The 17,915-nt window shown below is 41.8% G+C and overlaps 1 protein-coding gene across 13 annotated transcripts in view; it reads left to right on the top strand.

The window, feature by feature from the left end:
• The first annotated feature begins 6,976 nt into the window (after nt 1-6,976).
• The window catches only part of SETD5 (SET domain containing 5), a 64,626-nt gene continuing 53,687 nt past the window's right edge, over nt 6,977-17,915 (top strand). For 4 of the 13 annotated variants that reach the window (XM_087883823.1, XM_087883821.1, XM_087883822.1 and 1 more), the window contains exon 1: nt 7,031-7,211. The gene's annotated coding sequence lies outside the window, so the exon portion shown is untranslated. Of the gene's footprint in view, nt 7,242-17,915 lie in introns of all 13 variants that reach the window. The other 9 variants (XM_087883818.1, XM_060684253.2, XM_034431763.3 and 6 more) reach the window with 6 other exon arrangements.

The following is a 17,915-nucleotide window of genomic DNA, read 5'->3' as shown; positions in this document are numbered from 1 at the left end:
TAAAAAGATTTGGCCGGTGACCCATTCATCCTTTTCTTAGTAGCCAAGGTGACGAGAGTTTGTGGAATCTGATGTTTACGTGACAGGAAATCCCACTTAGATCAGTACAGCTTCCTTCCATACATACTCAAGTAGTAGAACTGTGACGATTGCCATTATAAACTATAAACTTCTCTCCCCATCGTTTCACCGCCTCTTCCTGTAAGACCGAGGCTGAACTTAATCCTTTCCTCTTAACACCAGGGCGGGGTGTAGGGACAGCACTGCTACAGCCATCTCCCTTTATATTAGCAATATAAACATTAGCACTTTGGGAAATCAGTGTAGCTGTTACTATTTGAAGATTGCTAGCAGAGGTGACACTTCACCCAATGTATGGGGTTGCAGTAGTTACAGCTGAGCAGTAGGTACCGTGTAGCCCAGTGGTGGGTTGCTACCGGTTCGCACCGGATCGAGTAAACCGGTAGCGGCAGCAGGCTCCGCCCACCTGCCCAGGCGCTTCTGTGCATGCGCAAAAGCGCCTCGCACACGCAATCCGGTAGCGGCGGGATTTGGAACCCGCCCCTGGTGTAGCCAAGGAAATTGGAAGGCTGCACTCCAGATTGATGGATAAATTGGGCCACAATGCGAATACATTTCTCACTACACTTGCAGAATGCTTTCGCTGGGGCCTTCCATCTTTAGCCCTGAACCAAATTCAGCACAGCGCGGCATAAATAGTTTGAAATGGTGTGCGAGCTTCCAGAAGTTACTGTTACACAACTGCAAATATCAGAACTCTTTGGTTTTGACATGCCTGTCAAGACTCGATGGATGGCATAATGCATCTCTTTGGCATACCAAAGAGATGTGTGGTGCACTTAGCCAAAGTGATTAGTGGATTCTCAAGGCATAAACTTCATTCACTGCAGTAATAATGACGTTTGCCATGTGTATTTAACCAGATCAGTAGTGGTCTCAACTAATAATATAATCCTGCAAACCCAGGTCTTTCCTGGTTACAAGGCCAAAATTCGACTCTGTACTCCAGATTTAACATTCCTCGTCAGCTGGACCTGGAAGAGAGGATTCCTTGAAGTTACAGTATGGAAACGGGTGTCTTGAGCAGTCTGAAAAATAATGCCGATAGTGTTGTTTTGTCTTTTTCTATCTCCACCCACCCACCCACCCACCTCCCAATGGGCTTTGTTCATGCAGCACATTAGACTAAGATGGGGCTAAACTCAGCTTACCCCAGGGGTGTCAAACTGGTTGCCTACATGGGCCAGATGCGTCATGCGTAGGCCACGCCCACCCCAGCTCCACAAATGGGGAAAAACGTTACGTGACGCCGCGAGTTTGACACCCATGGTTTAGCCGGTTATATGAACCCGAACCACCATATTAAAACTACAATCTGCTCAGAGTTTACTGTTTGAACAAGGCATGTGAACACAGCAATTATATCTTGTTAACCAAGGTCTAGGATGTTATCTGAACCCAGCCTTGATTTCCTTGGATGTCTGCCACAAGATAAACAGGTTATTATTCACTGGTAGTGCTAGACAGGATAAGGTATGTGATGTGCACATACCCAAGAACCAGTTTTCCCTTTTAAGCTACTGAAAAGTTGCTTATTTTTGCTGTAGGAGGTTAAAATCTTTTTTTTTTTTTTTTGCACCAAGGCCCAGATTGATTGATTTAGTAACGAAAAGATGCTCATATGGTCTTAAGACCATGCATCTAAGCCAATTAGCATTTTTAAAAAATGGTATGCAACAGTGGAGATGTAGGCCTAACCACGGGCAATACTCCATGCATTTAAGTGGCATCTCCCCCCAGACCAAGGTAAGGGCATCCAGTGGCATATTCTGGGGAAAAACTGAGTGCCTTAAAAACTATTTTCAGTGCCCTGGAATTGAATCCAATTAGCTTGGCATGCTGGTGCTAACCAGGAAAAGGATTCCATTTATTTTATTTACGGTAATCTTTGTATCGACTACTCGATATACACAAGACCGGTCAACATAAAAAAAAAAAAACACCACCACGTATCGTGCTTAATGTTAACAGTAGAAAGTGTTTGTCAAGTTTATTTCTCACACAAAGGGACTCCAGGCAATATAACATAATGCAAACCAATTGCAACAGTAAACATCACAAGTGGGAGAATATCATACGTGATGCAGCCCTACGAGCTCTATCCCTAGATGTTTTTTTTTAAAAAAATGCATGTTTTTAAGGTGAGGATCCCCCAACCCCTGGGCTGCAGCTCACTGCTGGGCCATGGCATATTCAGAACTGGGATGCACGAACGGCAGGCTGGCATACGTGTGTGTGTGTGTGCACAGCTCCTCGCACAAGCTGTGGGCCGGCAGTCGAGCTATGCATGCATGTGCATTGGTCTGCCACTCACGTGAGTGGAGCTATGTGTGTTGGCCTGCCACTCATGTGGCCCAATTCCCCTCTTTCTCCCACCCCCCCAGCTGGGCCACCAAAGCTTCAAAGCTTCAGGGCAGCTGTTTTAAGGCCTTTACAGAAAGCCATAAGGCTAACGTCACCTCAAGAGGGATGATGTTGCAGAGGGTGGCGTGGAGAAAAGAAAAAGAAAAAAAAAATCCCCTCCTAGGTCCCATCCGTCGGAATTCTTTTGTAGACAGGATCCACAGCATGCCATCTCCTGATGGCCCCCTTTGGGATGGGCAGATATAATTGGGGAGAGGCCGTCTCTTAACCTGGCCCCATGCCAGGTCAAAATCAGTATCTTTATTTGGAAGCAAACTGGTCATGAAGTAGAGATGTAACACGTATTCCTCTTAGCAGCACACACAACTGCTGGTGCCGCCGCATTTTGTACCAGTTTAATTAAAAATGGAGCTGCTGATAATCCACGGGTGGATTTCAAAAGGAAGATTTTTTTCCATCCCGTTCTGAATCACAGAAGATCTACGTGCACAAGCAAGTCTTCGACTTACAGCCGTTCATTTAGTAAACATTCATTTTGTGGCCATAAGTTACAGCAGCACTGAAAAAAAAGTGACACGTCCGGTTTTCAAGCATCCCACATGATCAGAATTCGGGCGCTTGGCAACCGGCATGTATTTATGACTGCGTTGATTACCATCTGCAACTTTCTCAAGCTGGCGTTTGATAAGCAGTGACGACAGGGGAAGTCAGATTCACTTAATTGCCCTGATTTGCTTAAGAAATGTGGCCAAAAAAAGGTCATAAAATGAGATGCAATGCATTTAACTGCCTTTCTCAGCAGCAGAAAGTTTGGGCTCAATTGTGGTTGTAAGTAGAGGACTACCTGTACTCCAGAGCAGGGGTCTCCAACCTTGGCAACTTTAAGACTTCTGGACTTCATCCAGAATCCACAAGTCTTATAAATTGCCAAGGTTGGAGACCCCTGCTCCAGAGGGCAGCGCATTCCGTAATATGGTAACATATATGCATAGGTAGTTAGACAAAATAAAGCTGAAGAACCTATTTAGTGTGACTTTTCTTGAAGGCAGACACTTTTTAAAAAGAGATTGGACAACCATTTGTCTGAAATGCTGTAGGGTTTCCTGCTTAAGCAAGGGGTTGGATTGGAAGACCTCCCAGGTCCCTTCCAACTCTTGTTATTCTTTCAAAATTATCTGGATCTGCTGCCCATAAAGACATTTCAGCCACCAGATGTCTCTCCTCTCTGCTGGGCCAGATACGGTCAACAGCTGTGCCAGTTTCCTGTTCACCACATCCTGGCGGCAGCAGAGGCTCTCTTGCATTGTGGGTCTGAAATGGGAGGGAGGAACACGGCTGATGTGGGATTTTTTTTAAAATATAAAAAAAGGGAGGGGGAGCACAGTATATCTCAGCCCTGCAGAAGGCAGGCTTTTAAGCATTTCCTGTGCTGATCCTAAGGCCACTACAGCCACCCATTTGTATATTCAGAAGCGTACCAAACAATACTGCTGTTTTAAGAGACATCAAGCTCCATAAGTCCTTAAATCAAGAATTGCCATACCTTCTTCTGATTTATAAGGGGGGGGGATTAATGAAACATGATTGTGCAAGGCTTTTAGCAGATATCAGTTCCCCCTCCCAAGTATCTCATACCACATAAAAACAGAAAAAAATGTTCCGATTTTGTTTCTAGCTTTAAAAAGCAGTAGTCCTCAAAGACAAAAAAATGCCTTACACATATATTGCATCATAGATTATATATATATATATATAATATATATATAATCACCAGCAGACTACAAGGATTTGGTTTTCTAGCCACTATTTTTAAGACTGCCAACACAAAATATATATAAGGAAAGGCATCTCTAGAGGAATCCCAATGCTTGTAGAGTATGAAGATGTGTTGGTCTCTTTAAAGTTTTGATGCCTTAAGAATCAAGTACATTCAGTGTGCCTGTGGTAACACTGAGGACACAACTATAAAGGGGACAGCAAACCCTAGAAAATGGCCGGCTGAGAAAATACAGCTTGCTATGCAGTAGCTTCCTTCCAGGCCTTGTTTTCCCATGCTTACATTCTGTATTTTGGGGGAAGCGACAACTTCGGCTTTTCTCCCGAAAAGCTTTAAAAATACAGAAAGCACATACAGTTTTCACTGTACAATATTGTAATATTCTAGGGCTGGGATTTCAAAGTAACATCTGCCAAGTTTTTGCGATTGCCTGACGCACCCTAAAGATAAACCCCGTAGTACCTCATGGATGTGATGCAAGTCTACAGAGATCCATATGGAAGTAAAAACTCCAATGAATTTTAACCAGGAACCTCGTGAGTAAGCATTTAGGATGGCTACTCAGCCTTACGTGGATGCAAATTTTACTGGAATGCCACTCAGGCTAAATGATTGATCCAGAAGCACCTCATTCTCATCGGTAATCCAGCAGGCTTCAGCTTTCAAGATTTCTTGGAAATAAAACAATCAAAAGAAGAGGAACACGTTTCTACATACTGGTGTAGCTATCTATTGTTAAAAGGCTTATTATTACTTCCAATGCTAAAAGCCTCTTTTTTTTTTTTTTTTGGCTCAGAGATACTCAACCAAAACAAGGCAAACTGCAACCAAAGACTAAAACAAAATAAATTGTGTTTACCGTGACTTCAAAACTAGTCTTGTGCACTGTACAGCAAACTGATTTAAATGGGATTTTTTTAAAAAAATAAGAATTCAAGCATAACTGAGGGAGTTCCCACAATATGGCAATCCAAGCCATGTCTGTCTGCCTTATAAAGAAAAATTAGGCAAACGATGTAGCTTTTTCTTTGTAGCATATGCACCAAAGACAAATCCCCTTGTGCGTCCGATCACACTTTGGCCAATAAAGAATTCTACGTGGAGTTAAGTCGCCGTAAATTTCAAGATCAATCCCAACGCACGACCCACTATAGCATTTCGTGTGGAATCTTCTTTTTAACCACGACCTTATAAAAGCATTTCGTGTGAATCTAACGAACCACATTATCTTTACGAAGGTGCAGCCTCAGAAAGGGGGTCCCCCCCCCGGGCCCTTGCAGGGCAAAACCCGTGGAGGGGAAAAAAAGAAAAAAAAGGGGGGGGAGGGTGTTTTACAGTAGTTCAAATCCCGACACGCCCATGGAGGATTTTTCAGCTGCAGCGCACACAACACGCAACGCCAAGAACTGGATAGGGAGGGAGGGGGGGGAATACTGCAAGTTAACCGGAAGGCTGCTCTCAAAGCTTCCCCCACTTTGTACGAAAGGACGGGAAGCCAAGCTGTGCTCGCACCCCCACCCGTCTCTCTCCCCCCACCCCCCCATATGAGGACAGGGATGAGTTTTTTTTTAATATGCGGCGTCCCCGACGCGCGTGGCACCTCGCCGAGGCCCGATCTCCGCCCAGCGGATCCAGAACGGGTGGATGTGGGGAGGGAGGGAGGGAGAGTAAGTGGGGGGGGGAGAAAGAGGGAGGGGAGCACCCGGGGAAAGCAGGCAATGCCACACGGGCTACCATCTTGGATGCAACAAGGCGAAGAAGCAAGAGCTGACCGGCGGGGGGGGGGAAAAAAAAGCGTGTTTTGCTACCCAGCATTCGACTTGCAAAAGCTCCACGCGCCCACGCGTGGGTGGGTGGGTGGGTGGGAAAAGGGCGAGTCGCCCGCAAAAAGCCACGGTGCGAATCGTCGGAAAGGACAAGCTCAGGGTCACTCGCGAGGCTTTGCAGAAGTCTTAACCTGCCTTCTTCCTGAGGCGCGTCCAGCATAACCTTATAATAGCCCACACCCCCCCCCTTCTTCCTTTTTTTTTTTTTTCCTTCCTTTCCTGGCGCGAATCTTCCCCGCAGTCCCCCTCCCCGTCCGCCCTCCAGCTCTTGCCACCCAGGCTCGCGCATGCGCCGTCCGCTCCTCTTATCACCTCCCAGGCGCAGCTTCTTCAGTGCGCATGCACGGAGGGCTTTCCAAAGCCAGGGCTGAAACCAAACCGCTCCCTCCCCTCCCCGTCCGCTCTTTCCCCATGCCACGTGTCCCCAAGCAGCGCTCGGCCCCACGTGGGACTGGCCACGGCGAACCAATCAGAGGATCGCCTCGCCCTTGAGCACGTAGGACAGCAGCCCCACGTGCGCAAACGCGCGGAGACGAACCGGGCTCTCCGGCGTAGAGAGAGAGAGAGAGAGAGCGCGAGCCATTTCCATCCCTTTTTCCGCCTTTACTCCTATGTAACATATCAGGCGCTCACCTCGCTGGCTCGGTTGTGAAAGTGGGAAACGACCCGCACTTTATTTTTATAGCGCTGCTGAGGCGGACGCGGAAAGAGCGGCAGTTCTACGAACCAATGAAGTCATGGTTCTGTTAAGGCGGGGCGGAGGTTGCCCGAGACGCTCGGGTTACAGGGAGCCGAAGGGGAGGGGCCGTTTTTCCTCAGAGAAGGAGGACAAACGTGGCCAATAGGAGGCGGGGAAAAGTCAGGAGGTGTTGCTGAGAGAATGAAGTGGGTGGAGATCGTGCGGACAGGCCAGCCAATGAACCGACCCGGTGGGCGTGCCTGGGGCGCCCCTGGCGCCAGCGCTGGGAATCCCCGTGCGCTCAGTGCCGTTTCCGCCCGGCCTGCTGAGGAGGAGCTGTTGGCTGCTCACTGTTGCCGCGGAGGGGGAGGGGCCGTAGGCTGTTGCTCTGTGGAGCTGAGCTTTCGGTCCGGCCAGCTCTCTAGGAAACGCCGTGGCGCCGAGCAGGGCCTAACGCCGGGGGCCCGAGCAACGGGCCGGACAGGTCAGCCAAAGCAATTGAAGAAGAGGAAAGGTGCCTGTGGGCTGAAGGGGCCACTGTTTGGAGGAGGGGGATGTGGAGGGGGAGGGGCGGGAAACTTAGAGGGGGCTTTTTTTCTTCTTCTTTTTTGCGGGTTCTTGCCCCTCTCTCTCTTCCAGCCCTCTTATATGCACCCTGCCTCTCGCCTTCCTTTTCCAGCTTGGCCCCAGGAATTCCCGCTTCAGGAAGCATAGGTTTTATACGTGTGGTAAAGGTGGGGGGGGTGGGGGTGGCCAGGAAGGGGGTGGGGAGCCAAGTATTAAAAAGAGTGGCTTTTCCAGATGGAAAAGGGGAGCCCCTTGCATTTTTGTGTGAGGGGGGAGGAAGAAGAAGAGGAGGAGGAGGAAAGCCGAGGGTCGTGCTCCTTTTCTCGTCTGCCTCCCATATCCCTGCGTCTCCTTAGCCTGGGAGGCGTCTGAGTGCAAGGAGAGAGGGGTGTGAGGGGAGAAGGCGAAGGGGTGTGAGGGGAGAGAGAGAGAGAGGAGAGGAAGGCTGGAGGGGGAATCCCCGCCGAGCCCTGCACGGAGGGAAGTCGGGGACGGGAGGGAGGGGGGAGGGGTGGGGGCGAAGGTAGGGCTGCTTTCCGTTTTGCTCCCACCCATCCCCCCACCTTCCTTGTGGGGCTGGGAATAAGAACACACACACACACACACAGCCTTATGGCAGGCAGTCTTGCTCTCTTCCCCCCCCCCCACTTCCACCTCCCACCTGTCTTGATTTTGGGGAGGGGGGAGGTCTGGTGGAGCCAGTGGTGGTGGTGGTGGAGGAGGAAAGGGCGTGTGTGGATGTAGAGGGTGGTTGGTTGGAGGAAAGGAGATCGTGGGTGGTGGGAGGGAGGGCGTGTGAAGGGACCCCAGTGCATGCACTTGTGTGTGTCTCTCGGTTCCCCCCCAGACTTGGGTTGCAAGGAGGAGGAGAAGGTGGTGGTGCCGGTGGGAACTAGTCAGTCCGATCACACATTATGGGGAGATCTTGTGGGGGGAGGGGGAGGAAACGTGGGGAAATTCTTCGTTGGGACGATGGGAAGAGGGGGGGGGCTCCAGCTTCCAAGCAGCTGGTGTGCCAGGAAAGTGTGTGTGTGTGTGTGCGGGTGCGCGTGTGTCGGTTACTCCTGGGCGACTTCACCACGGCCTCCCCTCGTTCCTTTCCTCCTCCTCCTCCATGTGCTGAAACAGCTTCCCCTGAGCTGCTCCTTCCTTCCCTCCCTCCCTCCCTCTCTCTCTCTCCCCTCGCTGTCTGCTTCTGACTTGCTGGCTCCTTCAGGCAATGGGGGAGGAGGTGTTTGACCTGCATTTTCTGCTTTCTCATGGTGCTCGTGTAAGCCATGGTGGAGCACTTTAATCGTCCCTTTCTCTCTCTCTTTTCTTTCTTTTTTCCCCTTCTGCTGTTCCAAGACGAATATGTGGCCTGATTTTCGTCGTTTGTCGTGTATGTGTGTGTGTGTGTGTGTGTCTTTTTTAAGGAAGCTGTGTTTTTTTGGTTGGCATGTCTGGATCCCAGCACTTTTAACTGGCAACTGTGGTTCCCTTGTAAACACGGCAATAGTGCTGAAGCAAGGTCGTAGGAGCCCCCCTAGTCTCCCAACAGTTGTCTTTCCTGCCAGCCAGCAGCTTAGGACTTGAAAGATAGCTGTCTTGTGCTTGTGAGGAGTCTTTTTGGAATTGGAGGAAGATGATTTGGTTTTGAGGGAAGGGGTTTGTGGAGGCAGAAGAAAGGCAAGAGATTTTCTTTAAGAAATGCATTGCTGTGAAACGTTTTGGTGCATACAATTAATTGGGGGGGGGTCCTGTACCAAAAAAGTAGCTCTCTCACACCCCCTGTTTAGTGAGATCTTTGCAATAAAGAACAAAATATACTACTGAGTTTCCTTCTGCTTTAGTTTCCTTCTTTAAGTAAATAATAGTCCTTGCAGGGAGGCCTCCTGCAAATTCTTTCCCTGGTAGTATTTCAGGTTCATAGGCAGAGGTGCAGAACAGTAAAATATATCGGTTTTGTCTTGGAGGGGGGTGAGGCTGCAGCTCCCAATTTTTTCTTTTACAAATATCTATTTTGGTTTGCAGAAACGTTTTCTAATTGAGTCTTCTGTGGGGGACTGGATATGGGTCACGGCAAGACAAAGTTGTATTACTTCCTTAATGGTGTGTAGGATTATCCCTTTTCACCTATGAAGGTGACATCAGACACTGCCCCTCCCACACACGAACACAGCTCGCCTAGGAAGTAGGTTTTGCAGCTGTCTCTTACAGCACAGAGGTGACTGAGGGTGTTTTGCCTAGTGTCCTGTGGGTGTGTGTTCAAGGCAGTGACAAGCAGCTAATGTTGGCTCTGGAGCTTTGGTTGCTACGTGAGAAGCTTCAATAGTGTTGGCTGCTGTCTCTAGGGAAGGACAACAGCACAACCTCCATTAGTGCTGCACTTAGGAGATGGCTGGTTCACGTACTGAAAAGGGATTCTTCATTAGGACATGAAATTTGGAACCAGAAGATGTCTTTTCCTACTCTCTGCACAAATATTTTCCTGAATTTCATTTGGATGTCGTTTAGAAATCAAGACATGTCTTCTCTCTCATTTGCAAGATCCAAGATCGTGAGAATTGATCAGATACTATATTTCTAAAGTGAGAGAGATGCAGTTCCTGTAGCTGCAGTCTCTGTCTCACTTTACCCTCCCTCCAGTAAACAAGAGAGCCAGATGCTTTCCTTATTGTTTGTAGGTCTCTTTCCTCCCCTTGCTTTGCCTGGGCCTCACTTGCCTTATTGAGAGGAATTTCTGCTTTGTGTAATGGGTGTGTACAGCAGACACAAGTCTTGCACTGGGAAGATTTTCCATTCATGGCGTGTGCAGCCAAAATATGGCACATCTTGCCCTTCCAAATGTCATAAGAACATAGTCTCATGAATGTGAAGCGGAATTACACCCATCTACCTAGCTAGACAACAGTATATGCTGAATTGCTTAAGCCAGGTTTTATGTCTGATATCCTCCTTACCTCATAAGTACAAAACAATGGTTATAGTATCTCTCTGGTGCTTAATGTTACTGTCCAGTGTTAAAATCTTGTAGACTTTTACTATACAAAAGTCTCAAAATCTTGATAGTTATCCTAAGTTCATTCCAGAGACAAATCAGGTAGAGTGGACTTTCCTAAGAAAGCTAATAATTGCTAAAGGAATTTTGATCCTTCCTTGATACTTAGTGGCCTGCTTGGTCTATCAGGAGGTATAGTGCAATTAAATGGTAAAACACAGGCCTGATTTTCATCATAGGAATGGTGAATAAGAACTACCGTACTTATAGCATAACTTCACTGTAATCAGCATCTTGATTTTAGCATACTTAAAAAGATAAGGTACAGTAAATGACAGCCAATAGAAATGAAGCCTTAACTTTTAGAGGTCTTCAGTTTAAAACTATTAACCATTCCAAAGAACCCCTTCAGCTAATTTCAGGGCTACAATATTATATCATACTCTTCTTGCCTTATCTTCATGTCAACCTCCTCAACTAGCAGGTATCACTATATTCAGTAGAGAGTTTTGTCGCCTATGTTTATCGTTTAGGGCTTTGCTTCTGGTTTATTTTTGTAATGGAAGATAGCTTTATTGGTCTTTAAAAATATAAAAAACAAAAAGACATGCATGGAAGGAGCAATGACTCTGATTCAGGTGGATAAATACCTGGATGATACAGTTGTGGAATGGTTCCCTGGGATCTGTTGGGTGAGGAATTTAGTCCTTGAGTTTGATGTTATAAGTTATTGTTATTTTTAATCATAATGAACATTCTTGGTTTTTGTCAGCATGGCCACTAATTAGCAGTTTACTAAGAAAACTATACTGATTGAATTGCATATCTCTTGTCATTTATCTTTTAAATTGAATTACCTTTCTCTCCTGAAATCACAGGTACCACAATGAAAATATTAAATGAAACATGAGATTATAAATTTAGTTGATGAGGCTCCTAACGGAGGGAGGCAGCCTGATGCCCATTGATACCAAAGTGGCCACTGACTCATCCCTAGTTCTTGCCTGTTCCTCTGCTACAGCTTCTTTCTGCAAAGCAAAACATAAAATCTTTAACTTGGTATGTACTTCAAAGAACGGCTAAGGGTTTCTTAGAAATTTGAAATGGAGGATGGCTTCAGCCTAAAGCTTTGTTTTAAAAAAACAATTTGCATCCTTGGGGATTAGGAAAAGTAGTTGACAGCAGTTTCACCAGTTTTCCTTCCCCAAAAATGTGAGCATTTGAGAGCCAGATACCTTCCTTGATTGTCTCTTGTGAACTGGGAAACTCACATAGCAGCCATTTTGTAAGAATACTCTGCACTTCAAGTGTACCAACTTGTCCAAAAGGCTATGTATGTCCTTAATAAATCCTTAAACTCACCTTTTGAGGATACTGCGATTCTTGAAACTATAACAATGCATTGTTTTGGCACTTCTAATCATGTTTACAAAAACTAAAATATAGAAACCAGTAGAAATGATTTGATCATTACTTTCCTAATGTGAAGGAATGAGGAACTGAATGAAATGCACAGGATTTGGAAAATTGGAAAGATATTTATTTATCTAGCTAGCTTTTTCTCTCAAGAAAAGCTTCACCATGCTAACATATCTTATTTATACTAAAGACAATTCTTGAACACTACTCTGTTATACAGAGAGCACATTGCTGTAATGGAACTAGAAAATAGTAACAAGTATTATTTTGGGATATTTCTTAGAGCTGGAGAGTTGATTGCAACTCACCTGTATATCTAATGGGGAAAAAAACAAATCTAAAATATAAACTGGAACAAACTCAATGAAAATCTTAAGTAACTATTAAATACTTTAACTAAAAATGGGTGTTCAGAATTTATGATAGATTAGCTCTGAAGGTTAGCAATTTAAATTTGTTTGCCTTAAAAAACAGAAACATACTTTAACTACTATAGTTATCACATTTTTAGTTTCTTTACCAGGGCTGTCTACATTAAATAAATCATGTGGCCTAAACTTTTTTTAAACTTTTAACTTAAGAATGTAATTTTGAGTACTTGCAAGCGGAGCTACTGAAATTTTGGATTGCATTTTTGAGACTAATTTGCATCTTGATGTAAGTATACAAAGAACCTATATCTTGGTATATTGCTTGATACAGGATTCTTAATGGAGAACATTCCTGTCTGCTGCTGTGATATTTCTCTCTGCCAAAGGAATGGACATATTTTATATTTTCTAGCTGTTAGTTCCACTGCATAGATGAAAAGTTATTACTTCAAAGATCTCATAGCAAAATTTGAAAATAATTAAATCTGATCTGACTACAGAGCTGGAATACATACTTCTATATGTACAGGTGGCTGAAAATAGAAGGCTTTCCCAAATTTAGAAATATATATAACTTGCCCTTTTCAACATTTTAAGCCTATTGGTAGTTAGATGAATGGCCTTCAGGTCACATAAATGAAGTTTGACATTTTTCTACTGTAGAGGATTCCCATTAACAGTATTCAGAAGTTATGTTTGTTCCACTGGACTCTGCCTAAGGGTAAGACTTGAATAAATTGCTAAGAATATTAGTCTACTTTTAAAACATGCCCAAATAATACAGAATATTCAAGTTAACTTTTTCATGATTTAAAATTTTCATAGATGCCCTTTTTTTTACAAATGCATTGTGCTGAAGGCTTGTACATTCATATTATTTCTCCAGAGATTAAATTTGTTCCAGTTTTCTGTTCCAATGATTCCTACTGAAAAAGTATTTTTTAAAATGAAACTTGTAGCTTAAAAGTAAACCCCTGACTGATTGCTCTCACTGAAAACTCGCACTGTGAATAGAAAGACAGCTGAACTAAATAATTGAATATTTAAAGGGAAATATTTAGAAGTAATTAAAAAGTTTATCTCATGTTTAAATTCTAACTTATTTTATTTTATGCAAAAATAGCCAGTTTGGTCTAACGGTTAAGGCACCAGGCTAAAAACCAGGAGAATATTGAGTTTTAGTTCTGCCTTAGGCATGAAAGTCAACTGGGTGACCTTGGGCCAGCCATTCTCTCTAAAGTCCAGTCCAATACAAAGTTTGTATATCAATATTATAACCTATATTATATAACTTGGTGTCTTACATACAAATCGAGCGTGATAACTTGAGACAAAAGTTCAAGAAACTTACCTTATTCTATCATTGTTTTTGAGAAGCAAGCTGTTAAGTGAGTACCAGTCAGTTCCTTTGTTCTTTGTCAAAAATGGTCACAGGTTTGTTATTTCCTTCCGATCTCAAAATTCTTGCTGTTTCCTGAATGACTTATGAAAATTTATGTTGCCTTTCCATCATTGTACTGTAGTGTAGCTTGTAATTCTCACTTTGAATTTGAGATAAAAACTAGGTATTTGTGAATGTTATCATGAGATTTGTAACTGAAATCAGATTTAGACAAAATGGATTAATTTTATACCTGTCATCACTGCAGTAGATTGCACTGTGTACTACACTGTCTGCATGTTTTTATGAAGTCAACTAAAGTGAAGAATTAGAGGAACCATCTGGAACCATCTAGAATCAAATGTTTGTTCCTTCATCGTTCTGCCATTTATATTTGCAAACAAGGATAGAATGGTATAGGTTAGAATCTGATATGTACATGGGCTTGCACATTTCTTTAAATGCCTGTTGAAAAATCAGGAAAAAAATGAACAGTTTTATCAGGTTGGCAAGGAAGTCGTGTTAAAACAACTGTAAATTTTTTAGAAGATTGTTTTCAGAGCCAGAGCCACTAGTTTTGGAACTTGGTTCCTGACACAGAAGTTGCAGTAGTTTCTTAGTATCATGCTTTATTCTCATTTAGTGAGTTATATTTAACTACAGGTAGTATTGCTGATGTTTTGGATAGCTTATTTTTTTTATAAAAAATAATTTATTTCAAATTAGCTTAAACCTATTCCTAACATATTTGTTATCATTTAAATAGGGTAGCTAAAACAGAAATGCCTTTTCAAACAAAGGTTCTACCAGTTGATTTGTGTAGTTGTTAGTCAACGTTTCCTGTTTGCTGGAATGCTACAGGCTCTGGTCAAGCTATTCCAGTTTCTAGCTTGGTCAGCTTTAATATGCTGAGCAAACCCCCCTGTTTCTAAAAATGGTTGTTTTGTCTTAATTGCATTGTACAAGTTAGAGTTTTCTTTTGTGTTCAGTGCCAGTAAATGAAATTAAGATTTTGAACTCTGTTTGTTGTAAGTGAAACAAACCATTTGTTCTATTAACATGATGTGAAAACATTGTTTATGTGGCTTATTTTTTCAGTACGTATGAGAAAATTATTTATCATACATACAAGTGAAAGAATTTTAAGTATAACCTCATTTGTTCTGTAATAAAGATATTGAAATATGTCTATAGTTTATTAATCAACAACTTTCTGCTGTCCAGATGTTTTCGACTACAGTTTTTTGTATTTTATCTCCATGAATGCTTCTGGTTAGTGGAGAATGATGCATAAGATATTAAATGTTAGCCTCTGGTATAAATAGGTCAATTTCAACAAGATTAAGTGAAAATGATGGTTATAGAAGATCTGTAGTAGCTTGTTTTTCCCTCTGCATTTTTGGCTAATGTACACTACAAATCCAAGCATGTTGAACTCCACCTTAAAACTCATTGCATGCTGGGACATGTAGGCTCATATTTTCTCAAATAAAACCCACCATTTGCTTTACAGTGGTGTTTCATATTCAAATCTTGTCTAGGTTTTAGTTGTAACTTGTAAGATATTAAATTAGTTCTTTATTTAAAATTAGTGTCAGATGTAACTTGCTTTTAAGAAAATTAGTCAGTAGAGTCATTATAAAAGATATAACAAATATTACCTAAAGTTTTTTGCACTAAGATCTATTTCACTACTTGCTTTATTCATTATTGAAGATACTTGACTGCACAAACATCCCAAAAAACAAATCCTTATTTTACACACAAATGGATACTTTATATCAATCATATTACAGTTATATATGGTTGGGAATTAAACAGAATTGTTATTGTAGAAGGAAATTCACGTTAGTTCCCAGAAATAAAAATCAGAATGAATACAGTACCATCTTTTCTGATTAACAGATTTTATTAGACTGCATAAGTTTCATCAGATGCACAGAATGGATAAAGAAATGGAGGATTTAAACTGGGATGAGAGAGAGTGAGGAAGACAGGTTGTTTGTACAGGTTTCTTTCCATCCTTTAATAGTTCTTATTGTTCAATAATGTACTGTTCACATTAAGAGCTGATGAAGATCTGGCCTAGTAAATTTTTCTCATAACTATACATTTCTCTCAAAAGTTACATTTTTAGCCTGCTATATATATTTAATTTGTTTATGGCCTATATGTTGGTTTAATTTTAATTTACAGCTTAGAAAGGCTGCAATTCTACTCGGTCAAAAAGCATTTTTCTATGAGGACTTGTAACTGAATATGAATTGATAATCTTAAGAAAAATGAACCAGATGGCTTTTACTGCTTGCTTATTGCATTGATAATTCAAACCATTAGAACAAAGAGCTACAAGTGGTATTGCAAGGAGTACTAACAAAATATCACAATTATCTAGAAGGTACAGATCAAGACCCATATAACTCTCCCAACAAATCTTTGATAAAAGTAAACATTAGATGTTCTGTATTTTTTTGGATATGCAATAATTAAGCTTGGTGAAGATAGTTATCTTCTGTGCAGGTTTTAAAAATGCATATTGGAGATTTATACCCTCTTGGGCATTTTGAGTAGATGTGGGCCCAATTAATGAGACGGTCTGAATAGGTAAGGAAGTAGACTAGGAAGTGCTGGGGAAAGGTTCATTGGCTGCCTTACAATCAGTACTTGTGCAGCAACTAAAGTACAAATGTGGCAGCTCTTCCTTCCCAGGGAAAAAAAGCATTCATTTCAGGGAACAGAATACTTCCATTTAGAAAACATGAAAGACATTTGTGTGATCAATCTTAGCTATGAATGCAGAAATTAGCTTTGTTTCTTAAAGTAAAATTCACCCTTTTGCTGTTACTATTGTATGTATTTGTATGGTATTACAAGTCTCAATTCTGTTGGCTATTATGTAAATGGACTGGTATATGAATAACAGTAGAAGAGACTGAATTATGATCATACTATTTACTAAAGTTTTAAAAAGGGAAAGAATCTGAGTAACAAATGCCAAAAAAGCCCTCAAGCTGGGTTCACTCATTTCATTAAGATTAAACATTATTTGCTTTAATGCAGTTTATAGCCTAGTGTATTTTTGTGAACTCAGCTACTTGTGACATACTCATCAAACCATTGTTAAACTAGAATGCCTTAATATGAAACTTGAACCCAGTTATTATTTAGAGATATGTTTTGTTATATGATAGATATAAATATATGTACATGAAGGCAGTATATATTGTACTCTAGGGATGGTAGAAAGAAAGCAGTTTTAATATGACAGATGTAGTTTCCTAATACCAAATATAGTTAAGAAAGAACATAAGTCAGCTAAACTGTCTTTAGTAGAGGCAGATGCAGCCTCTTTCCTCTGGTTTAAGTTTCTACACTGTAAAATGAACAATTTATTTTGAAAGTGAGTGAAACAACGATTCAGTTATGAAATTGCCTTCCTTAAATTATATATTTTAAAATGTTCGTATAAGCAAGAAACTAGTTTTAAAAAATGTACAGTATTGCATTGCATTCAACATTTCAGAGTGATGTTAGGTTAATTTGAATAAGCATGATCGGAGACACAGCTTCGGGGTCAAGATATTAAATAATCAAATGATAGGTAACACTACATATTTAAATATTTCAAAATGTGAACCTTGAGCTCTTTATTATTATATTGGAATCCAGAGTAAAGATTGAATGGCAACAGACAAATGAAAATACATCCATGAAATGTAGAAGACCTTTAGATGATTTTAAACTGGGATTAGACACAATTTTATGGAAAATAAAGTTGAATGAATAAAGTTAAACGTGTTTGAATATTATAGTAGTAGATATTTTGTAGAATATTAGAGAAAATAAAGTTGTTGAGGCTACTTACCGGTACTTCCGGTACTTCCTCTGGTGTTAGCATAGCCCTGAATGGTCTTTGTTGGAAAAGAAGCAACCTCAAAGGGCCTTTGCTGTCTTGTTTTTTCCAGAATGATTTGATTTATCATAGTGGGGGAAAAATGCTTGATGTGTTCAGTTTAATTCAGCAGAGCTTTTCTTTTTAAAGTTAAATATTTTGCTTAGACTACTGTTAATGGTGAGAAATTCTAGTAGTGCTATCACTAGTTACTCCTTCAGCAGTTATCTATGTACTTAGTCTGTATAAATTTGACAAATAAATAGTCACATAAATTAGCCTAGGTCTGTCCATATTCCAAGAAAGCAACTGAGACACAGTTATGGTAAATGGATATATGACCTCCTTGAATTCTTTTGCTTCTGTCTCCTTTGTGCCTTTGCTTGCATTTGGATTGGTGCCACCATATTGTTTAGTGGAATTTGACCCTTAGAAAATAAGGATGGTAGCTTAAACATTCCGAGCCTAAACTTGGCTCCTTTTCTATCTAGCAGCTGAAGATCTTGAGACTGCAATACTAAATTCTCAATAGGTTTAGGAAAGCATTTTGTCCAGCCATAGTTTCCTTAGAACCAGTT

Source organism: Pantherophis guttatus, chromosome 2 (assembly GCF_059756535.1).
Source record: "Pantherophis guttatus breed Tessera chromosome 2, ASM5975653v1, whole genome shotgun sequence".
Taxonomy (NCBI): domain Eukaryota; kingdom Metazoa; phylum Chordata; class Lepidosauria; order Squamata; family Colubridae; genus Pantherophis; species Pantherophis guttatus.
The sequence above is the reverse complement of the archived record's forward strand: the minus strand, read 5'-3'. Positions and strand labels throughout refer to the sequence as shown.